This window comes from Aquarana catesbeiana, linkage group LG07 (assembly GCF_042186555.1).
Source record: "Aquarana catesbeiana isolate 2022-GZ linkage group LG07, ASM4218655v1, whole genome shotgun sequence".
Classification (NCBI taxonomy): domain Eukaryota; kingdom Metazoa; phylum Chordata; class Amphibia; order Anura; family Ranidae; genus Aquarana; species Aquarana catesbeiana.
The window spans coordinates 338,009,985-338,033,587 of record NC_133330.1 but is presented as its reverse complement, the minus strand read 5'-3'; positions in this window follow the sequence as shown (position 1 = coordinate 338,033,587).

Sequence of the window (23,603 nt, the reverse complement as noted above, 5' to 3'; positions counted from 1 at the left end):
TTGATAAAAAACAAAATGGCATAATGTCTTGAAATGCCATGTTCTTTGAAACCAGGTTTTATCTTAGACCTATGTGTAGTCATCCTTAGGTGAAATGTTAGAGCTGTTCCATCCAGGTATCGTAATCCGCACGGGCATTTTATTAGGTAAATGATGTACTGGAAAGCACAATTCACCAGGGTTTTTAATGGCCAGATGGTACCATTACTTTGTGACGTCACAATGTGAGTTCTGTTGATGATAATATTAGATCATTTTAGAGAGGTTTTTGGATTTGATTTCCGTATATTCTTCAAAGCCTTTGCTCTATGGAGAGTCAATTTGGGTTGGTTACGATGTTCTTTAAATTCTTCACACACATGTCAAAATCAGCATTTTTTTTTTTTTGCTAGGAAATTATTTTGACCCTCCAAACATTATACATTTTCTGAAAGCAGAAACCCTTGCAAATATATCGGTGGCTTTTGCAGTTTTTTCTGCCACTTATCAAACGCAAATTTTTAGAAAAAAAATACACTAAAAGGAATTTTAGTGCACACAAACACAACATAACACCTTTTTTTTTGTTTTTGGTAAAATATAAGATTTATGCTGCATTGAGTAAATAAATACCAAACATGTAATGAGATTTAAAATTATGCACACCCATGAAATGGTTGCAAACTACGGTATCTAACACTGTCCATAAGTGACACTTTAGAAATCTTTACAGGTGAACAATTTAGATTTAATCATGAATTAGGGCCCTAGAATTATTGCTCTTTCTCCAGCGTTCATGAGGATACCTCCCATGTGTTGTGCAATCGCTGTTTACAAATGTGTGCCTGACCTATGTGTGCAATTGCATTTGCGTGTATGCGTGGGGGGATGGGTGTACTTTCACTATTTTTAAATTATTTAACTTAAATATATTTTTTGCGCTTTTTTTTTCATTTAAATTTATTGCTATCACAAGGGGGCCAACAAGATCAATGTTTATAAACAATGTTACTTTGTATCTCTCTATCTCATATATGATCAATGATTATAAACAATGTTACATTGTATCTCTATATCTCCTGTCTGATCAATGTTTATAAACAATGTTACTTTGTATCTTTCTATCTAGTATATGATCAATGATTATAAACAATGTTACTTTGTATCTCTCTATATCCTATATGATCAATGATTATAAACAATGTTACTTTGTATCTCTCTTTCTCCTATATGATCAATGATTATAAACAATGTTACATTGTATCTCTATCTCCTGTCTGATCAATGTTTATAAACAATGTTACTTTGTAACTCTCTATCTCATTTATGATCAATGATTATAAACAATGTTACTTTGTATCTCTCTATCTCATATATGATCAATGATTATAAACAATGTTACTTTGTATCTCTCTATCTCATATATGATCAATGATTATAAACAATATTACTTTGTATCTCTCTATTTCATATATGATCAATGTTTAGAAACAATGTTACTTTATATCTCTATCTCATATATGATCAATGATTATAAACAATGTTACATTGTATCTCTATCTCCTGTCTGATCAATGTTTATAAACAATGTTACTTTATATCTCTATCTCATATATGATCAATGATTATAAACAATGTTACATTGTATCTCTCTATCTCCTGTCTGATCAATGTTTAGAAACAATGTTACTTTATATCTCTATCTCATATATGATCAATGATTATAAACAATGTTACATTGTATCTCTCTATCTCCTGTCTGATCAATGTTTATAAACAATGTTACTTTGTATCTCTCTATCTCGTATATGAACAATGATTATAAACAATGTTACTTTGTATCTCTCTAGCTCATAAATGATCAATGATTATAAACAATGTTACATTGTAGCTCTCTATCTCCTGTCTGATTCATAATTATAAAAAATATTACTTTATATCTCTATATCTCCTGTCTGATCAATGTTTATAAACAATGTTCCTTTGTATTTATCAATCTCCTATCTGATCAATGGTTATAAACAATGTTACTTCGTATCTCTCTATCTTCCATCTGATCAATGTTTATAAACAATGTTACTTTGTATCTCTCTATCTTCCATCTGATCAATGTTTATAAACAATGTTATTTTGTATCTATCTATCTCCTGTTTTTGAGGGCACCAAATGTTGTGATAGCTTTGGGCACATGACAGTTTATGGAATCATCAGAGGTCTTCGTTAGCAAATCATGCTCGGTTAGCTGCTTCTCTGACTGTAACATCCAGGGAATGATATCTCTGAAATTCATCACAGAGGAAATCAGGGAATGTGTGTTCCTCCATCTCCTCTGTGGGAAGCAGTCTTTGGCTCTCCAGATGAAAAGGAGAGCCCAGGAACCACTGAAGGCAACAGTTGGGGGGGGGGGGGGGCTCTTCGCAGAACCACCTGGATCACTTTTACAAAACTGCCAGACGCTGTTTTTGAAAAAAAATTAACTAAGACTTGTAACAACACCTTGTTGACAGGATGCTTTTATACATACACCAGTAAGCTAGTGGTGAAAAATGTATCAGCTGCGAGTATATACCAGTGTTTATTTAACAATTTCTAATTTCCTTATGCTGAATGCTATATCTTTAATAACATTTGGTGTACAACAGAGAGCCTCTCCCATGTTGGTCTTGGTAGGTTGTAAACAGGTAGCTTGTGATATTCATCTAGCCTTGTTATATGCTCCTTCTATCAAACTTTTTGGATATTTCCTGGTGTAGAATCTTCTTGAAACGTAGCTGCTTGATCTATCAAATATTTCTCTGAAGTACAATTTCTCCTTAATCTTTTAAAATAACCCAAGGGGATGCTTGTAAGCCAGGGATGGTGGTGACAGCTTTTGAATTCTAGATATCTTTTGCTATATTTTTACCTAAAACGTACTTGTTGTTAGATGTATCCAGTCATACCAAGATTACCCATACAGCAATCCCCGGCAGATAATGTAGGACAGAGGGCCCCCTGCTCTCACTGGATGCTATGAAGGCCTTAGATAGCGTAGAGTGGGAGTATCTGTGGGGGATTCTTCAGCAGTTTGGATTCGGGGGCGCATACATTTCCTGGGTACGCTTGCTCTACTGCGACCCACAGGCGACCCGCAGTCGGCTATCCGGACATCAGGTAGTATGTCACACGCCTTCGCGCTGGGTAGGAGCACTAGACAGGGGTGTCCACTGTCACCCTTGCTCTTTGCACTAGCCATAGAGCCCCTGATAATTTAAATCAGAGACCACCTGGGTATCACCGCCTCCCGTTATGGAGACAGACAAGAAAAACTGATGCTATACGCAGACGATACTATGATGATGCTCTGATCCTGCTTGGAGATGTCGACGGCTCCCTTAAGGAGGCCATGTCCACCATAACGGAATTTGGCAAGTACTCCGGGCTCAAGATTAACTGGACAAAGTCCTCCCTAATGCTCATCGACGCAGGGGGTACACCTCCCAATACTAGCTCCATACCCATAACCACTTAATTTAGATACTTGGGGGTCCAGGTGACGCCTAATGTTCGCGACTATGGGAGACTGAACATCTCCCCGCTGCTACAAAAGTTCAAAGATCGGATTAAGACATGGAACTCACTCTATTTGTCAGTAGCCGGTAGGGTAAACCTGATTAAAATTATCCTCATGCCTCAGTTACTTTACGTGCTACACAACTCACCAGTCATAGTCACCCTAAAGACATTTAGAATAGTGAACTCCCTATTCTGAATGCTAATATGGAAGAACCACCCCCGCCCAAGATTAACTTTAGCATCTGCAGCGCTCTAAGGGCGAAGGGGGACTGGCCCTGCCAAACCCCTGGTTAGCATAGACTGCACACAGTGGTGGTGTCATACTACATGGCATCGGTTTTGGAACTATGTAGGCACCGTCAAATGAAAGATCAATCACTCACAGCTCAAGGAACCCGCAGCAAACCCCTGGAGGAACGCTAGGGTTCCACTGAACCCAGGTTGAGAATGGCTGCTCTAAATTGAGACAATAACAAAAACATAGACAAGTACTGAAACAACAGCAGCTGTACTTTAAAAACAATATCTCTTCTTCAAACCCTGAAGAAGAGCGATTTTTTTTTTTGCCCATGAAAAGTGTTGGCTATCAGCTTATAACAGAAGATGATTACTCCCACCTATCCACCTCATCAAATTAATCTCTTTTGGTGCTACTTTTTTCAACCAAGGTCTCTCAATGGATAAAGGGTAGCCCTGGCATAGGAGCGTCCTAACTGCTATAGTGAAACCACTAAACCTACAATTTTGAACATCATCAAGACTTATGCCGCGTACACACGGTCGGACTTTTCGTCTACAAAAGTCCAACGGACGCTGACGGACTAAAGCTGGCTGGTAATCCGATCGTGTGTGGGCTTCTCCGGACTTTCAACGGACTTTTTTAGCCTCAAATCCGACGGACTTTAGATTTGAAACATGCTTCAAATCTTTACGTCGTAAGTACGACGGACCCCGAAATCCGCTCGTCTGTGTGCTAGTCCGACGGACAAAAACCCATGCTAGGGCAGCTATTGGCTACTGGCTATCAACTTCCTTATTTTAGTCCGGTGTACGTCATCACGTACGAATCCGTCGGACTTTTGTGTGGTCGTGTGTAGGCAAGTCCGTTCGTAAGAAAGTCTGCCGCAAGTCCGCCGAAGGTACGTCGGAAGTCTGTCGGACAGGCTGTCGGACTTTTGTAGACGAAAAGTCCGACCGTGTGTACGCGGCATAAGAGTACCTCTCTAATCTTGCATCACCCCCAACCAAACCCTTACATTGGTGTCAGTGTTGTGCTCCCTTATATTGGTGCTGAGTGGAGAAGGGCCTACCTAAATCGGTGATCGATGGGAGGAAGATCTCCCTTAGACCGGTGGTTAGTGGGAGAAGGCCCCTCTTATATTGAGGAAGAATGCTCTTTACATTGGTGGTCAATAGGAAATATGCTCCTTACATTGGAGGTCAGTGGGAAGAATGCTCTTATATTGGTGGTCAGTGGAAAGAATTCTCTTACATTGGTGGTCAGTGGGAAGAATTCTCCTTACATTGGTGATCAGGGGAAAGAATGCCCTTACACTGATGATCAGTGAGAATAATGCCCTTGCATTGGTGTTCAGTGGGAGCATGTCCTTACATTGGTGGTTAGTGGAAAGAATGCCCTTAAATTGGTGGTCCGTTGGGAAGAATACTCCTTATATTGGCGGTCAGTGAGAAGAATGTCCCTTACATTGGAGGTCCATGAAAGAATGTTCCTTACATTGGTCATCACTGGTCAGTGGGAAAAATGTTCCTTACATTGGTGATCAGTGGGAAGATTGTTCCTTACATTGGTGATCAGTGGGAAGAATGTTCCTTACATTGGTGGTCAGTGAGAAGAATGTTCCTTACATTGGTGATCAGTGGGAAGAATGCTCCTTACATTGGTGGTCAGTGGGAAGAATGTTCCTTACATTGGTGATCAGTGGGAAGAATGTTCCTTACATTGGTGATCAGTGAGAAGAATGTTCCTTACATTGGTGATCAGTGGGAAGAATGCTCCTTACATTGGTGATCAGTGGGAAGAATGTTCCTTACATTGGTGATCAGTGGGAAGAATGTTCCTTACATTGGTGATCAGTGAGAAGAATGTTCCTTACATTGGTGATCAGTAGGAAGAATGCTCCTTACATTGGTGATCAGTGAGAAGAATGTTCCTTACATTGGTGGTCAGTGAGAAGAATGCTCCTTACATTGGTGATCAGTGGGAAGAATGCTCCTTACATTGGTGGTCAGTGGGAAGAATGTCGCCTACATTGGTGGTCAGTGGAAATAATGTTCCTTACATTGGTGATCACTGATCAGTGAGAAGAATGTTCCTTACATTGGTGGTCAGTGAGAAGAATGCTCCTTACATTGGTGATCAGTGAGAAGAATGCTCCTTACATTGGTGATCAGTGAGAAGAATGTTCCTTACATTGGTGATCAGTGAGAGGAATGTCCCTTACATTGGTGATCAGTGAGAAGAATGTTCCTTACATTGGTGGTCAGTGGGAAGAATGTTCCTTACATTGGTGGTCAGTGGGAAGAATGTTCCTTACATTGGTGGTCAGTGGGAAGGAGGAGGAGGACACACCCAAAGAGCTCTCTGAGAACCAGCCTTTTTTCAAGCCTGGGCCTTGCCTGTTAGCTTGGCCCAGGAATAATGCCTGATCCTGGGGGAGGCCCAGGGAGGGATCCCCCTGATGACACGGGGCCTAGTGAGGAGGAGGAGGTGGTGGAGGATCTGACTGTGGGTCCAGGCCCTGGTGAGAATGTGGATGTCTACAGACAGAAGATCATTGATCGCTTTCGAGCAATTGGAAGAGCTGAGGAGAAACTGAAATGTTTAAAAGCTGAACATAAAAACTTCAGGACCAAGTATTTCCAGGCCTGGAGTAAGAATCGTTTGGCCATGAAGCCAGAGTTACAGCAGATGGAAGAGATGGTAAAGAAACAATCTTTATTTTTGGAGAAATTGAAACATAAAAGTGGAGCTTTTGCAGAAAAGTTTAAAAATGACAGAGGATTTGCCAGCCAGTCATCAGTGAGTTCTGTGGATCAGCAGCCGCAGGTAACAGACAACCCGGCTTCATCTGCCTCTGCACCTCTCCCCCCATGTCAGGCTGGGGAATCGCCAGCGGCAACCAGCCAGGGGGTTGAGAATGAATATGGCACCCTAAAGTTCATCCAACAGATGGAGTCACCCCTAAGGGCAGACAGGTCTGTTGGTGAAGTCCCAGAGGATGAGCAGAGGGGTTACAGACCGGCAGAGCCAGCACTGGTGGAAAAATCCCAGTGCACCATGCTGCCTCCTTCCAACATGTCTGCCCCACCGGCTGTGGTGGATGGTGTCCCGGCTGTAGTGGATGGTGTCCCGGCTGAGGAACAGGAAGGGAAGGAGCCCTGCAAACCGCTGCCTGTTGGAGTCTCTGATGTGGAGAAACCGTCTGCAGACATGGAGGGAAAACCCCTGGCAGAGGTGTCATTAGCTCACCAGAGCAATGTGGATGGATCTGCATCAAACACCCCGGACATGGATTTTGCTGCTAATGCTGAGACCTGTAGTTCTACAAGCAAGATGGCTGCCAGCTCTAAAGAGCCTGTTTCACCTTCACTTGGGGTGATTGATGCAGGTGGGGGAGGGGATCAGCACAGTGCAGCATGTGAAGTGGAGACAGCCATGGAAGTCTCCTGCAATGATTCACCTGTTGCTGTATTAGAAGAACCTTCACTCTGCTCAGCTGATAGTCCTGTCCTGATGGAGGAGAAGAGTCTGCCTGGAGGTGATGTGTGTATGGGGACAGCAGTGAGTGAGGACACAGCAGGAACTATAAATGTGACTGAAAATAATCACAGCAATATTACTGATAAAGCAAAGGATGTGTTGGTGGTGGGTGGTGGTGGTGAAGGGGTTAATGTGGCTGCTATAGGTAAAAATGACATTTCTTCTGCTCAGCAGGGGAAAGATTCTTCAGGTGTGCAATCTAATCTCAAATCTGTGCAATTGTTATCTGCCAAAGTTGTTTTAGATGTTTCTAATCGCACAGATGGATCCTCTGCAAGGAGGAATATGGGGAGTTATGCGTCTGTTCTGGGGAGTCGCACCAAGGAGGGTGGAGGGAATTTTGTAAATACTAGTCACAATTTGGGGAGGCTTGGTGGTGGTATGGTTGGTGGGTACAGGAGAAGGAATGTGGTTCAATTGAAGTGGGAGGGGGAGGGGACCCCACCAGTAAGGGGGAGGGTGGCTGAGTTGGTTCTGGAAATGGGGTTTAAAGCCTTGGATATATTTGCTTTGATTTGCCCAGTGGGGAGTTATGAATTTGATTTGTCCTTTGTAAAGCCTGAGGGTCTGGATTTATTTTGGGAGCGATATAGGAAGTGCAAGGGCCTTCCGCAGTGGAGTGGTTTGGTGCCAAAGGTGATTTCCAGGCAGCCTCTGATAAAGTCGGTGACTATCTTGGTGCGTAACGAATCCATACCAGAGGCTGATTTGATAGTATGGCTACGCCGATATGGTGAGGTCCTCGCTCCACTGCGGAAGGTCCTTGATGAGCATGGGATATGGACAGGGGCCTGGACAGTGTCACTAAAATTGGGCATGCTGGGCAATGTAGTTCAACACCTTCCCTGTTCAGCTTTTCTGGGGAGGGATAGGCTGACCATTTTCTACCAGGGTCAGCCTAAGGTCTGTAATAAATGTGGTGACAAAGGCCATTTTGCATCCACCTGTACCCGTAAGAAATGCTCACTATGCCAGGATTTGGGCCATTTGGCCAAAGATTGTACCGAAATTCGGTGTAATTTGTGCCAGAAGCTCGGTCATCCTTATAGCCAGTGCCCAGAGGCATTACATAACTTGCCAGGATTGGCGGCTGAGCTACAGAGGCTTGACAAAGAGGATGAGGCCGCTAAAGTTAGGGAGGAAACTGTTATTGCCCCTCCTGTTTCTGTTACATCTGTTCCAGATTCTGTTTCCCCTAGTGATGTGGTCCCTGAGTCTGTCCCTCCTGTGTCTGTTACATCTGTTGTTTTGGATTCTGTTTCCCCCAGTAATGTGGTCCCTGAGTCTGTCCCCCATGTGGTGGTCCCTAATCCTACTGTACGTAGATCCTCCAGGCTAGCAGAAGCTGCTGGGGGGGCAGGTTTAGCGGATCTTCCATCTCAGCCTCCAGTCCCTGTCCCTCAGCAGCGTAAACGTGGTCAGGGGAGTGTGAGGGTGTTGGATGGGGGAGGGGTTGAGGGAAAGGTGTCCATATCCCATGTCTCACCCTCTGTTGAGGGGGATTCGGATGATGAGGGGTGGGAGAAGTTTAGGAGGAAGAAAAAGAAGAAGAGGAAGACGAGTAAAGTGGTCATTTCTTCCTCAGGGTCGGACCCAGGAGGGGTTCCTCTTGGTAATACCTTTTCAGTTTTGTCGGGTGATGAGATGTCTGATATATCTTTCTCTTTATCATCCATGGATGAGGGGGAGTCACGTAGTCTGAAGAGAGCTGTTTCGGGTGATGAGAGTGTGGCAAAGGTTAAGAAACGACTACCCCAATCATCCTGATGGCAGTTCCCACTCCGATAAAGGTGGCGACCATTAATGTCGCCAGCATTAAATCTGCAAGAGCTCGTGATATTGCCTTATTTTTGCTCAGCGAGTTTGATGCCGAGATTTTATTTTTGCAAGAGACCTGGCTCAATACTTTGGCCGATGTCCATCTAGCAAAACGGGAGTGGAGATGCGGTCCCTCCTTTTGGTCTCTTGCGGCTGAGCCCTGCAGCGGAGTTGCGGTCCTTTTTAAAACCGATATGGTAACGTGCCGGCGGGTAATTGAGGTAGAAATGGGGAGATGCATGGTCTTAGACGTCTCTGTTAGGGGGCAGGACCTGCGCCTGATCAATATCTATGGACCGCAGTCAAAATGGGGCAGGAAATGCCTCCTCACAGAGATCAAGCCCTTCCTTTTTACGTCCCAGCAGGTTGTCTTTGGAGGTGATTTTAACACCATAATTAGGCCTGAAGACAGGAGAGGCTCCATAGACAGGCTGGGTTACGATAGCGTTTTTCTTAGAGATATGGTGAGACAAGCAGGCCTGGTAGATGTGCATATAAAGCACTGCCCTAGCAGCACGGGATTCACATTTCAGAGAGGGAATAGTCAGAGTAGGATAGATAGTTTTTTTTTAAAGGAGAACTCTGCTTTCTCGGCTCCTGAGTTGAGGGCGGTGGAGTTCTCTGACCACTGTATGCTGTCTGTGACTCTGAATGCCTCGGATGCTCCACCCAGGGGAAGGGGTACCTGGAAACTGAATTCGACTCTCCTGGAAGATGTAGAGGTAAGACAATCTTTTGAGGATTTTTTTCAGGCACAGGTTTCTATTCTGGACTTTTGCAGCAGTAAGTCAGAGTGGTGGGAGCTTGTGAAACAAAGGACAATTGGACTTTTCAAGGCCATAAGTAAGAAGAAGCAGCTTGGTATGTACATTGCCTACCAGCATTTGCGGAGGAAGCTTGATCGTCTTGTCTCGTATAGAGGAGATCCAGGGGAGATCTCTGAGGTGAAGTTTCTTCTTAGGAAGTGTCAATACGACCGGCATGCCTCCTTGGTTCTGGAGAGGGATTATGGAAAATATCACTCGCCTGATCCTTACCAAAACTGTAAGCAAGGCATAGCAGTTAAGACGGTCATAGGCCTGAGGGATAGTACGGGTTCCCTGGTGAAGTCCAGATCAGGGATCCTGGAGATCTTCAGGTCATATTACGCAGACCTTCTGGGAAGAAAGGACCTTTGTCGGGACAGGATGGAAAGCTTTCTGGATTCTACTCCAGGATTGGGAAATGGTACATTGCCTTTGATTTGACAGAACCAATTTCAGTGGATGAGGTAGTTCATGCTATAGAGAAGCTGGCTACCAAAAAATCGCCTGGGCCTGATGGGTTGACAGCTGAATTCTACAAGTGTTTTAAGTCCATTCTGGCTCCCTTTTTAGCAGAGGTTTATAACAGCTGTCTAGAAGAGGGTTCGCTCCCTCCCTCCATGAGGCAATCCGCTGTGATTCTTCTGTCAAAAGGTAAAGACCCCTCAATGATTGAGAACTGGCGCCCCATCAGTCTTCTCAATGTTGATAGAAAGATCCTGGCGAAGATTCTTTTTTGGCGCTTGTCGTCAGTAGCAGGCGATTTGTTGTCCAGTCATCAGCACTGCTCGGTCCAAGGTAGAAGTACCTTTTCAGCGGTTTTAGCTGTCCGGGAGGCTTTGGAACGATGCAGGGCTGCTGGATGGAGAAAGTACTTGCTGGCATTGGATCAGGCGAAGGCTTTTGATAGAGTCAATCACGAGTACCTGTATTTGCTACTTGGTAGATACGGCCTGCAGGGGAGGTTTATAGATTGGCTGAGGACATTATATAGAGGGGCTGAGAGCTTCCCACTGGTTAATGGTTGGGTTGGACGGCCTTTTGAGGTTGGCTCTGGTGTGCGCCAAGGATGTCCTCTGAGCCCCTTGTTATATGTATTCGCAATCGACCCCTTCATAAGAAGGCTAGAGAGTGGATCTTTGTGCGGGGTGCCTTTGGGCATTGCTGGTGTGCCGCCTCTGAAGGTCGTGGCCTATGCCGATGATGTGTCTGTTATTGTCTCTGGGACGGAGGAGGCGCAGGAGGTGGTCTCTATGATAGAGCAGTACACGGAGGCTTCTGGTTCTAAAGTCAACCATGAAAAGAGTGAAGTTTTCTGGATGGGTGAGGAGGGTGAAAGCTTCGAACTTCCGGATGCCTTCCCAGAGCCCCAGCAGGAAATTAAAGTGTTGGGCATCAAATTTGGTCCTGGTGACTATGGTCATCGAAATTGGGAAAGCAGGTTGGTGTGTGCCAATGCCAAAGTAGCAAGCTGGAAGAAATGGAAGCTTTCCTTGAGGGAGAGGGTTGACTTGATCAAAACATACCTGGTCCCAATCTTTTTATATGTCAGCTTCGTCTGTATCTTGCCAGCATCTCTCTATGCAAGGGTGTACAGCTGTTTTTTCCAACTGTTATGGGGAAGTAGGCTGAACCTGATCAAACGCAATGTAACTTACCTGTCTAGGCGGGAGGGTGGCCTAGGAATGGTCAACCCAATAGTTTTCTTTTCTCTGCTCTTTTTAAAGTACAATCTTGGTAACATGCTAGCAGAGAACCCGCCGGGATGGGTGGGCATTTTTCAATCTTGTTTTAGGCCTTTTCTGCGATGCTGGGAAGATGGCGGGCCAGTGAAAAGTCTGAGAGTCCGACATGGCAAGCTCCCGGCTTATGTTGCCCCGTGTCTGAAAATACTTCGGCAGTGGCAGGTGACAGTGGAGGATATCAAGTCCCTCCCCAGGAAGCTTCTGGAGAAGAGGATTTTGAGCTCTGCTTTCAGTGTGTCACTGGCCTTAAGGGATTGCCCAGGCTCTGTAATGAGGGAGGGGTTGCGTTTAATCAATTTAGAAAGAATCCCCTTGAAGTTTAGGGATCAAGCCTGGGTCGCTTTCCATGGAAGGCTCTATGTCAGAGGGAACTTGAAGCATCGCCCTGTGGATGATCGGGATTGTCCTAGAGCAGAGTGTGTTGGTAAAGTGGAGTCTATGGACCACTTTTTGCTGCAGTGTCCCTTTAACATAGAGGTGTATAAAAGGGTGGGGAGGGCTCTAGGCATCCCCTTTTTCTATCGCATGGGTTATGCGGAGTGGGTGTACGGGGCATTCCCGACTCGCTGGGATTTTGATTTGGATACACTGTTTTTAGTTAGTATAGTTGTCCGTTACTTCACATGGAATGCACGGTGCCAGATTACCCTGCGGAAAAAAGTCCTCTCTGTTGAGGTGGTGGTGCACGATATTCTGGGTGAGGTTGGGAAAATTCGTGGTCTTGAGAAAGGCAGGGAGCCTCGGGCGGTCTGGAAAAGGGCGTGGAGGAATATCAGACCTGCCTTTGGTGAACTGCCCATCTCTGGGTGAGGAGCTCTTTTCTTTCTCTGTTTCTTTCACTCCCTTAGCTTTTGTTGGTTAGTATCTTCTTTTTGAAGAAGGGCTGCATGCATAATGGGTGCGGGTTTGTTTCTTGACCTCACAGGTTTGATGTCTGGTGTATTGGTGTGAGTTGTAGTGAGATTATCCCCAATAATGACATGTTCATGATGAGTTTTGTTTTTGCTGTAAAGTCATTTTTTGTTTGAGAGCAGATTTGCTATATTTATTTTCATTTATGTAAATATGTATATATTTATGTATATTATATATAGTGATTTTATGCTTATTGATTGCAAGACTTTTAATAAAGAAAAATTGGGAAGAATGCTCCTTACATTGGTGGCACTGGTCAGTGGGAAGAATGCTCCTTACATTGGTGGTTAATGTAGTGCTCTCTTACTTTGATGGGCACTTGTGCCACACAACTGGTTTTACGGAGTGTCAATCCTCCTATTCAAGGAATGCCTAGAAAACTCTGGAGGAACTCTAGGACTTCACAGAACCCTGGCTAAGAATGTCTGTTTGAAACCATTTCATATTGTCTCCTAAAAATGATTTACATAAAATCTTCTTTTTTTTTCACTTACATGGGAGCACTGTATGGGCATATTGAATCTATAGGTTCTACACCTTGAGGAATTTTTGGTGAAAATTGTTTAGTATACTAGCGAGGTTTTCATTGGTGAAGAATGTGTCTTTGCACTAACTTCTGCAAAGCATACAAATTGAGTCTTCCAGGCTCTAGCAATGGTTTATTGGCTATCAGCAGCACAAATGTTTAAATTGGGATTTGGTGAGGGAGGGAGGTTTTAGGTGAAGAAATGCAGCTCAACCCAACACCAACCAAAATGTTATCTTTTTGATTTGGAAATAGTGGGAAAGGATGAAGACTCCTTTCAAGCTTTTCTTTTTGTTTCTGACCCCATTGGGGAGATTTCCTCCCACTTCCTGCCCCTTTTACAGAAAGTCAGATGCACAGGATGTGATAGGAAATCTCTACAATAGAGAGAAAGGCTGCAACAAAAGTCCACGTTGTACCGAACAATAACTCTAGCTGGTCAGCTCTCCAACAAGAATAAGCCTCAAAAGGTGAATACAGAAAGGTGCACGAAATAAGAGTAGCACTCCAAAAGTTTAGGAGTCCAAGACTTTTTATTTCATCATAGATATCCAAAGACAACAGGCTGTTGTTTTTTCATGGACTAAAATGTTCCCCCTTCATCAGGGCTTTAAGTACTGGTTTTAGTAGAGTGATGGACTCATATAGGTTAATGGAGACACATCTACATAACTAGTCATGAGGTACATTTTTAAAGGAAAGGAGCAAAGGAGCTGAGAATCACCCACAATTATCCCATACCACTTTTGGTTAAACCCGATCCGTCTTTTTATTTAACCTGACTATCTATGGAACTAAGAAAAACCAACACTTGTAGCCCTGAAGATGGAAGCTTAAAGCCAAAATGTGTTGGCTTGTTATCTTTGAACTTGAAGAAATAAATTCTCCTGGACTTCTAAACACGTGATGTGGTGTATATATGGATATGTTGTTGGACAGTTTCCAGAAACAGACAGGTATCTCCAAATCTTCTAAACACGTGATGTGGTGCTCTTGTTTTTTTCTACACCTTCCTGAATAGAAAAACCAACAGCGTAGAGCATAAGGTGTCAAGCTCAGGCACCTCTCCTGAAGTGGTCACAGAATCGCAAAGGGAATGCTGCATGTCCACCTAACTCTCTGGCAGTGGAGCATCAAGCACGGCCATTAAGGTCGTCAGGAAGCATTCCCTTGAGAACCTCCAGTGACAGCCTACTCATGGGCTGCTTAAACTCATTTTTTTGGGGATATCTGTAGAACATCAGTGAACTGGTATACACAGTCTGGCAGCAATAATCGTGTGCATTGCAAGCGACTTGTGATTTTCGAACCAAAGAGAGATAGAGAAGGCATTGTAAGGGAAAAGTCCAGTTGGAGAGTAGATAAACTTACTACTGTGTCATAAACTGTTTGGCAGAAAGACTGAAGATCAGGGGACAACCATCATATATGTAGTAGGGATTCCTCCTCTTTGTCACACCGCCAGCAGGTATCGGGTACTGAAGGGTATATTTTATGGAAGTACAGTGGAGTTCTGTACCGGTGAGATCTAAGTTTTCTTGAATGGTTACATTCAAAGAACCATTATGTATCTCAATATCAGGATCGTCATCCAATCATCAGCCAACAATTCCCTTCCGAGTTCCTAATTCCAGGCCCCACATGCTGAAGTGAAACAGATTGGGTATTTGTCAGAATTAAACTGATATATGGCTGATATGACATGTCTTTGCGGCTGTTTCCTGGAGCAAAGAGATTCAAAGGGGGTCAGGGGTCTTGAAAAGGCCTCTATGTTGTTCAGTGCGGCCAAGAAAAGAAAAAGAAGAAGAAGAAGTTGCAGGAAGAAACGGAAAAGACTTCAAGTTAACTAGACTGAACTCGTCTTTTATTCAACATGGTGTGGGTAGTGAGATGGAGCCACACCCTCTGGTCAGAAGCGCCATCCATTAGTCTTGCTCTGCTGCCCCACCCATGCCTCTTGCCCAGCAGCTCACAGCAGAGAGTGGCTGCCAGAGATGTAAGTGTGGTCCTCCAAATGATGGGTGGGGGGGGCTATGCTTGAGGTAAGAATTCGTAATGAGGATTGGCTGTGCTGGGCTTAACTTGTATTGGCACCACCTCCTTTCATCTAAATACACTATATTGTCAAAAGTATTGGGACGCCTGCCTTCACGCACACATGAACTTTAATGACATCCCAGTCTTAGTCCGTAGGGTCCAATATTGAGTTGGCCCACCCTTTGCAGCTATAACAGCTTCAACTCTTCTGGGAAGGCTGTCCACAAGGTTTAGGAGTGTGTTTATGGGAATGTTTGACCATTCTTCCAGAAGCGCGTTTGTGAGGTCAGCACTGATGTTGGGTGAGAAGGCCTGGCTCGCAGTCACTGCTCAAATTCATCCCAAAGGTCTTCTATCAGGTTGAGGTCAGGACTCTGTGTAGGCCAGTCATGTTCCTCCACCCCAAACTCGCTCATCCATGTCTTTATGAACCTTCCTTTATGCACTGGTGGGCAGTCATGTTGGAACAGGAAGGGGCCGTCCCCAAACTGTCCCCACAAAGTTGGGAGCATGAAATTGTCCAAAATGTCTTGGTATACTGACACCTTAAGAGTTCCCTTCACTGGAACTAAGGGGCCAAGCCCAACCCCTGAAAAACAACCCCACACCATAATCCCCCCTCCACCACTTGATTTGGGCCATGCACAAAGCAAGGTCCATAAAGACATGGATGAGCGAGTTTGAGGTGGAGGAACTTGATTGGCCTGCACAGAGTCCTGACCTCAATCCGATAGAACACCTTTGGGATGAGTTAGAGCAGAGACTGAGAGCCAGGCCTTCTTGTCCAACATCAGTGCCTGACCTCACAAATGCGCTTCTGGAAGAATGATCAAATATTCTCATAGACACACTCCTAAACCTTGTGGACGGCCTTCCCAGAAGAGTTGAATCTGGTCAGAAGGAGCAGCTGCCTGAGACTGAGTTAGTTACATGCTGCAGCCTGCAGAGCATGCTGAAGCGGAGGGAAACCAGCGGCTGGGTGCCCCTAGGTAGCAGTGCCCCCTAGGCGGCTGCCTAGTTTGCCTAGTGGTAGCACCGGCCCTGAGTATACTTTAAAAGCCTAAGACCAGACATATCACTTTGAATCCCACTATGATAAAAAAAAAAAAAACATCAGACTTTAAAATCTGAAGGGCGCCACTGTCATAACTCAGCTCCTGGCCGTCTTAAATGCAGGAATCTTACGATCGCGGAAACCATTCTACGCACGCACGCTGCATTTCTAGATATGACAAAAATGTTATTATGAGACTCTCTGCGCTGAAAAGAAAGGCGCTTCTTAGGAAACAAAAATGACAGCTTTGTTTTCAAAGAAAAAAAAGAAAACCAATTTTCAGAAGCGATCGGCCTCTCGTATCTCACAAACAATTATTTTGAAAAACGCCTTATTTATTCTCCTTTAAATTTCCCGGACAGGTAGCATGATAATTAGGCCCATCGCTCGCCCGTTGCGCGGCTAATGTTTCCTCACCTGTCTCGGGGGGCCTCCGTCTACGGTCTGTGATCTTCCCGTTCGCAACGTTCTCAGAGAGAGAAGAAAAAATAAAAAACTTGTGGCAGCTTTGTCAGCACAGATTAGGCCTGCGGAAAAAAAAAAAGGATCACTGACCCAGAAACGCGAACGTGTCGGGTGAGAGGGGAGCGGCGCGGAGATGACAGCTCTGTAGAAAAGAAAATATTCTTCTTTCCTTCAAATATAGGGGGTGGTAAAAGTTGCAGCGTTAAAGCAGAGGGAAAAGAGGGGGGGGGGGCGTCACCGGATTTAGAGGGGTCATTGACTTTTCCGTTCTTGTTGCAAATCAGATCTGCATTTTGGTGCCGTAATTCCGCCTGGCAGGGCCTGGAAGGAGGTGTCGCCTTTGGTTAAGTCTCTAGTGAGAGGCGTGAGGAACGAACGCGGCGGAGTTAGTCATCAATTTAGATGATATACAGGGGGAGAATCCTGGAGAATAAAAATGTAATCTACTTAAAGTGAACCTATCAATAATATCAGGGAGGGCAGCCATACTGAACCAGCTGCTACAGGGAACATCTTCCAACACGCTAAACTCACGCAATTTAACCACTTAAGGACCGAGACTCTTTTTGAGATTTGTTGCTTACAAGTTAAAATCAGGTTTTTTTTGCTAGAAAATTACTTAGAACCCCCAAACATTATATATTTTTTTTTCAGACACCCTAGACAATAAAATGGCGGTCGTTGCAATACATTATGTCACACCATATTTGCGCAGGGGTCTTACAAACGCAATTTTTTTTTCTATACTGTGAAAGAATGTTACGCCCAGTAAATTGATACCCAACATGTCACGCTTCAAAATTGCGCCCGCTCGTGGAATGGCAACAAACTTTGGCACTTAAAAATCTCCATTGGCGACGTTTAAAAATTTCTACAGTTTACCAGTTTTGAGTAATGCCCTGTACACACGATCGGACATTCCGACAACAAAATCCTAGGATTTTTTCCGACGGATGTTGGCTCAAACTTGTCTTGCATACACACGGTCACACAAAGTTGTCGGAAAATCCGATCGTTCTGAACGCGGTGACGTAAAACACGTACGTCGGGACTATAAACGGGGCAGTGGCCAATAGCTTTCATCTCTTTATTTATTCTGAGCATGCGTGGCACTTTGTCCGTCGGATTTGTGTACACACGATCGGAATTCCCGACAACGGATTTTGTTGTCGGAAAATTTTATAGCCTGCTCTCAAACTTTGTGTGTCGGAAAATCCGATGGAAAATGTGTGATGGAGCCCACACACGGTCGGAATTTCCGACAACAAGGTCCTATCACACATTTTCCATCGGAAAATCTGACCGTGTGTACGGGGCATTAGAGTTTGGCGGGACGGGGCGCTTTAAATTTTTTTTTTTTTTACTTATTTATTTTACTTTTTATTTTGACACTTTCCTTTTACAAAAAAAAAAATTGGGTCACTTTTATCCCTATTACAAGGAATGTAAACATTTTTATTATTATTATTATTTTCTATGCAGGACTTATATAGCGCCAACATTTTGGGCAGCACTTTACAACATGAGGGCAGACAACAATACACTTGCAATACAAATCAATACAGGAGGGATCAGAGGGCAACATCCCTTGTAATAGAAAAAAAGCATGACAGGACCTCTTTAATGTGAGATCTGGGGTCAAAAAGACCTCAGATCTCACATTTACAGAAAGGATGTACTGGAAATGGAGCGAGTACAAAGAAGGGCAACAAAGCTAATAAAGGGTCTGGAGGATCTTAGTTATGAGGAAAGGTTGCGAGCACTGAACTTATTCTCTCTGGAGAAGAGACGCTTGAGAGGGGATATGATTTCAATATACAAATACCGTACTGGTGACCCCACAATAGGGAGAAAACTTTTTCATGGAAGTGAGTTTAACAAGGCACGTGGCCACTCATTAAAATTAGAAGAAAAGAGGTTTAACCTTAAACTACGTAGAGGGTTCTTTACTGTAAGAGCGGCAAGGATGTGGAATTCCCTTCCACAGGCGGTGGTCTCAGCGGGGAGCATTGATAGCTTCAAGAAACTATTAGATAAGCACCTGAACCACCACAATATACAGGGATATACAATGTAATACTGACATATGATCACACACATAGGTTGGACGTGATGGACTTGTGTCTTTTTTCAACCTCACCTACTATTTATATGTAACTATGTAAGGTGGCACTGATGGGAACTGATGAGGTTGCACTGATGTGCATTGATGAGGCGACACTGATGGGCAATGATGAGGCTGCACTGATGAGGCGACACTGATGGGCACTGATGAGGCTGCACTGATGAGGCGACACTGATGTGCATTGATGAGGCTGCACTGATGAGGCGACACTGATGAGGCTGCACTGATAGGCACTGATGAGGCGACACTGATAAGGCGGTACTGAAGGGCACCGATGGACACTGTTTGGCACTGGTGGGGCTGCACTGATTGTCAGTGCCCTGATTATCAGTGTAAATGTGCCCTATCACAGGATAGCTGGTTATTGGCCTTCCTTTCTTCACACAGTGACAGCGCTGAGGAAAGGAAATGCCGATAACCGACATTTGTTTCCATGGCATCACCTGTGATTGAACACAGCTGATCACATGGTAAAGGCCGCTGTGATTGGCCCTTTACCTCAATCACAGAGTGCGCCCGATGCAAGACCCGATGGCGCACGGGGGGGGGGGGGCGAGGTTCTAGGAGGACATCAATAGATGCCCTCCCAGAACTGGACAACCGCTCTGTAACTGTCTTTCAGCTATAGAGCGGTCGGCAAGTAGTTAACTGAGAACCCTTCCCCCCCTATAAAGACTCCTGGGATGTATGACATCATTTTGGCCTAGGCCAGGAAGCCGTTGAAGAAATGTAAAAAAACGTTTAAAAAAGCAAATATAATATACCTTCCTATCTATTTACTAATGATAAGAGGCACAAGGAATAAAAATAGTCAGTGTTGATTCGAGAGAGTGAAATTCTGCTTTAAAATAGTAAGTGGGAGATAAACTTGCTGAAGTTCGACTATTTTTCATTGTGCAAACTGGGAAAAAAATATGAGCTATGGAATAGTGATCAGTCACTTTTCTGATGTCGGGAAGAGCCGTTATCTGTGCGGGGACAATGGAGGCGAGCTGCATATCAGTAAGACTTGGAGGCAATGAATTGTCCTCTTGGTGCCAGCTGAGTGCCATTTCGATGAGCCTCCTCCAGCCAACAACCATTCCCTAGAACATGTGCTGTGATGATTGCAGTCGGAGAACACGCGCCAAACACATAATCTTTCGAAATGTCTCTCATTTCTGCCCTGAAAGATAACAGGAAATTGTTGAGCACGAGAAACAAGACCCTTAAAAGTTTCCTTTTGAATTTTTGTGTCTTCCATGTCCCGAAAAATACACTCAGTGACCATTGCAGTGTCCGTAATGTAGACTCGCTTGCCAATGTTTTCTGGGATTGCTTCTTGTCTTTTGCTCCTGAGGGGTGGGGCTTGGTGTGAGATAGGCGGAGTCTGTCTGCTTGCAAGCTGCTACAGGATGAAATATACTATGGTAAATTTACCAAGATAGGCATGTAGGTGTGGCCTGGGCTCACTGCCCGTAGGAGAAGAGAACTCACACGGAGACAGGTGATGCAGCCAAGTGTATTAATGTAGTAATGTTGAGAGAATACAGCAATCCTGCAACTGTGTCCACACTGGACCGGAACACTTACAAGGAACCAGACATGGCGTGATAGTGCACACTGTAGACACCCAACAGCATCCGGCAGGGGTGACAGCTGGAAGGCAGACCGGCAACCGGGCCCATAAACAGGAAGGCTACTACTCAATACACAGGGACAGTCCCTATACTGTGCCTCCTCCACAGGAACCTGGCCCTATGCTAATCCGACTGTCCCTAGCCAGCAGGAGATCTGTCCAAACCAATCACTTCCACAATAAAAGCTTGATTTAGACTTAACCTCCATTCATATTAGAATAAGATCCATCTTTATCCTCACCACTACATGGAATGCATGCCAACCCAAACGGCACAGTGCTTTTTATTGCCCACATCAAAGATGGCTGCCAGGTCAACCAGGGCCAATCGGACAGCTGCTTTCTTGATGAGACTTAGGGAGGACTCAGAGAAACTTTGTCCAACTTTATCCTCCGCCCTCCCTGCAGGGTGGCCACTGGGAAAGTGCCAGCCTTGCCGGGAGGCTAAACTGCATCTGCCTATAGGTTCAGGGACAAGAATCAGCCAGGAGATTGCTACCACTTTGAGATACCCACTGCCTGATATCTGCTTTGAAGATGCTGCTTATCCAGTGAATTTCTTGGCTCTTTTATGCAGTCAGTATGCAATGTTTTCTTGATGTCCAGAAGTTTGGCAGATGTTTGGCCAGAGATTATCAACCCTAAAATGTAATAAGTATGTTACAGTACCCCTATGATCTGTATGTGCACAACCAGGGGCACGGCCCATTCTGTACATCTGCAGAAGGTTTTGCACTTGTGGGCTTTTGACTGTTGTTGGCCACTTGTCATGCAAGTTGGCATGCTGGCGCAAATGTTTTAGCATGCTTCGCTTAAAGTGCAGTTAACACTGGCTGTGATCTCAGGTACTGGAGGATATTTAAACATCTTCCCTTACAACTACCAGTGCTATGTCTTCTTATAGGCTTACCGGCTGTGTTGATGACCTGAACTACCTATCCATAGCTTGTGTTTCGTGCACCCTTGGTGCCTGTTCCTGATACTCTCTTGCCTGCTGCCTGTCAGAACCACAGTCTTAATACCAAATACCCTCTGGCCTGCTTCCTGCCTTGACTTGTGCCTAGACTATCCTACTTGCCACCTGCATTGACCTTTGCCTAGACACAGATAATGATCTGGCCTGCTGCCAGGCTAGACCTCTGTCTGCACTCTGACCATCTGTTATTTAGTACCCTGTGTCTGCATTGTAGCCTCTCTGTTGCCGCAACCCCTTGTTGGGGTGATCCTGTGGCTTCTAGAGGTCCATCATTCCTTGCAGGCTGCTCTAGTAAAGACCAGGTTGTCACTTAGACTGCTTCTTAGGTGAGCTTGTCTTATCTACCAGGGATGCCAATCTTTACAAAGGATAAATGAAAGCAAAACATCAGTAAAAATATTAAAAAAACTCTGCTCCAGTTCCTCTTCAGTTATTCCTCCATTGAGTGCCACCATCTTACGTCTTGCAAATCGGAGAAGGTAAAGCCAAGCTGTAAATCATGCCCACATGTCAAAAACATCCCTGTCCTTCATATGGCAGTCATGTGACAATGCTCTCTGCTTACATCAGTGGCTGGGAGAGTGGTACGAGATGGTAATGAGGGCTTAGCTACTGACTTTTAACAAAAAGTCAAAATTTGCATATCAATACCAGTGCTGTTTAGTCTGCATGGGCGTCGTATTTTGGGGAAACAAAACAGCCTTATGTTGCAGATATAAATATACTTGGAATGTTATGCATATGACAGTTTCAGTACACATGTTATACGCATATTCTTATTAATAATATATACTGCCATTTTTTATGTTGCTGTATATTTAAACTGTCTGTTAACATATTATAGACACATGAATGATTTCCTACCTACGCCCGAAGAAGGAGGTTTTAAAAAACTCCGAAACGCGTTGGTTGATTCATAAGGCAACATTATCAATCACTGTGGTGACTGTCTCAATCCATATGCATGTTTGTTAAACATTCCGCTATTTTTATCTTGTATTTTTGTTATATGTACGTTACTAAGAAAACATTTATACCTTTCTACTTATATTGGAATTCTAGTGCCTTAAAAGTCCAGTTAGGGGTTATCTCCCTTTTCTGCCTAGCTATTTGGATGTGGCACGCTTCAGAGACATTTATTGACAACTAACATTGTATATTGTAGAAAAGTTCAGCAAATATAACAGGACCCGCGGGGGGAGGAACACAACCGACTGGAGCCACTTACAACTGAGATGGCAGTGGACCCATGAGATGCAAAATGGAAGATGCCGACAGCATCTGCCACGAGGACAGAATTGTGTCCTAGCTGGTCACACCTGAAAGGGAAGGCTTCCTGGAAGGTAGACATGGCCCCTGCACTGTCCCTACTCCTCTGGAACCTTTCCACATCTCTAGTACTATCCCTGACAGATAGGGATCCTTTCCCTGCGCTAGCCACTTGCAAAAAAGCGTGCCAAGCCCAGGAGCCAGAGTCTTAAATAGACTCTGCCTGACTCAAGATAGCCCACAAAGTCACATGGGGCACCAGCCTCCAATTGGATAGTTGCCTCCTTGTGATTGAGGAAGTCATAGAGGAACTAAGTTCCCTTTTGACTTCCTCCCCCACCTGCATTGTCGCTGCAGTCGAGCGCCACCTGCAGTTGAGTATACAGACTGCCCCTGCCTACATAATTGCAAAATATACTCAGAAACCAGGTTCTTGAAACATGAAAACATATTGATAACATTACTTACAATAAGCCGTTACTTTTTACATGTTTATCTACAAAGCTATAAAAAAAGAATCTGGTTATGTGGTTATGACTAAGGCCTTATAGGCTGAAACGCGTCAACTGATTTAATCAGAGTTTGTTCACTTTGGCTATTCAATAAAATTAAGAAATTTTAAGAGCAACAACCGGAGTGCGGATCATTTTTTCTACATAAAAAAGAATCTGCACTCCTTTTAAGCACACCTGCAATAATTCTAGATTGCGGCTGGCTAGTTCTGGCTAGCTGCTACCTTGCCCAGGGTTGCTCTTTAGGTGAGTACTTTTGTCTCTTGCACCAGAGGACATAAATGATGTTCCATCATCCTCCACTCTCCATGATCTGCGTTGCATGTTATTGTGTGTAGAACAATGTACACGTGCCACTATTGCAGGACCAGAGACTTCGACAAGAAAGCGGCGGAGCTGACTCTGACAGAATGACTGACATTTGA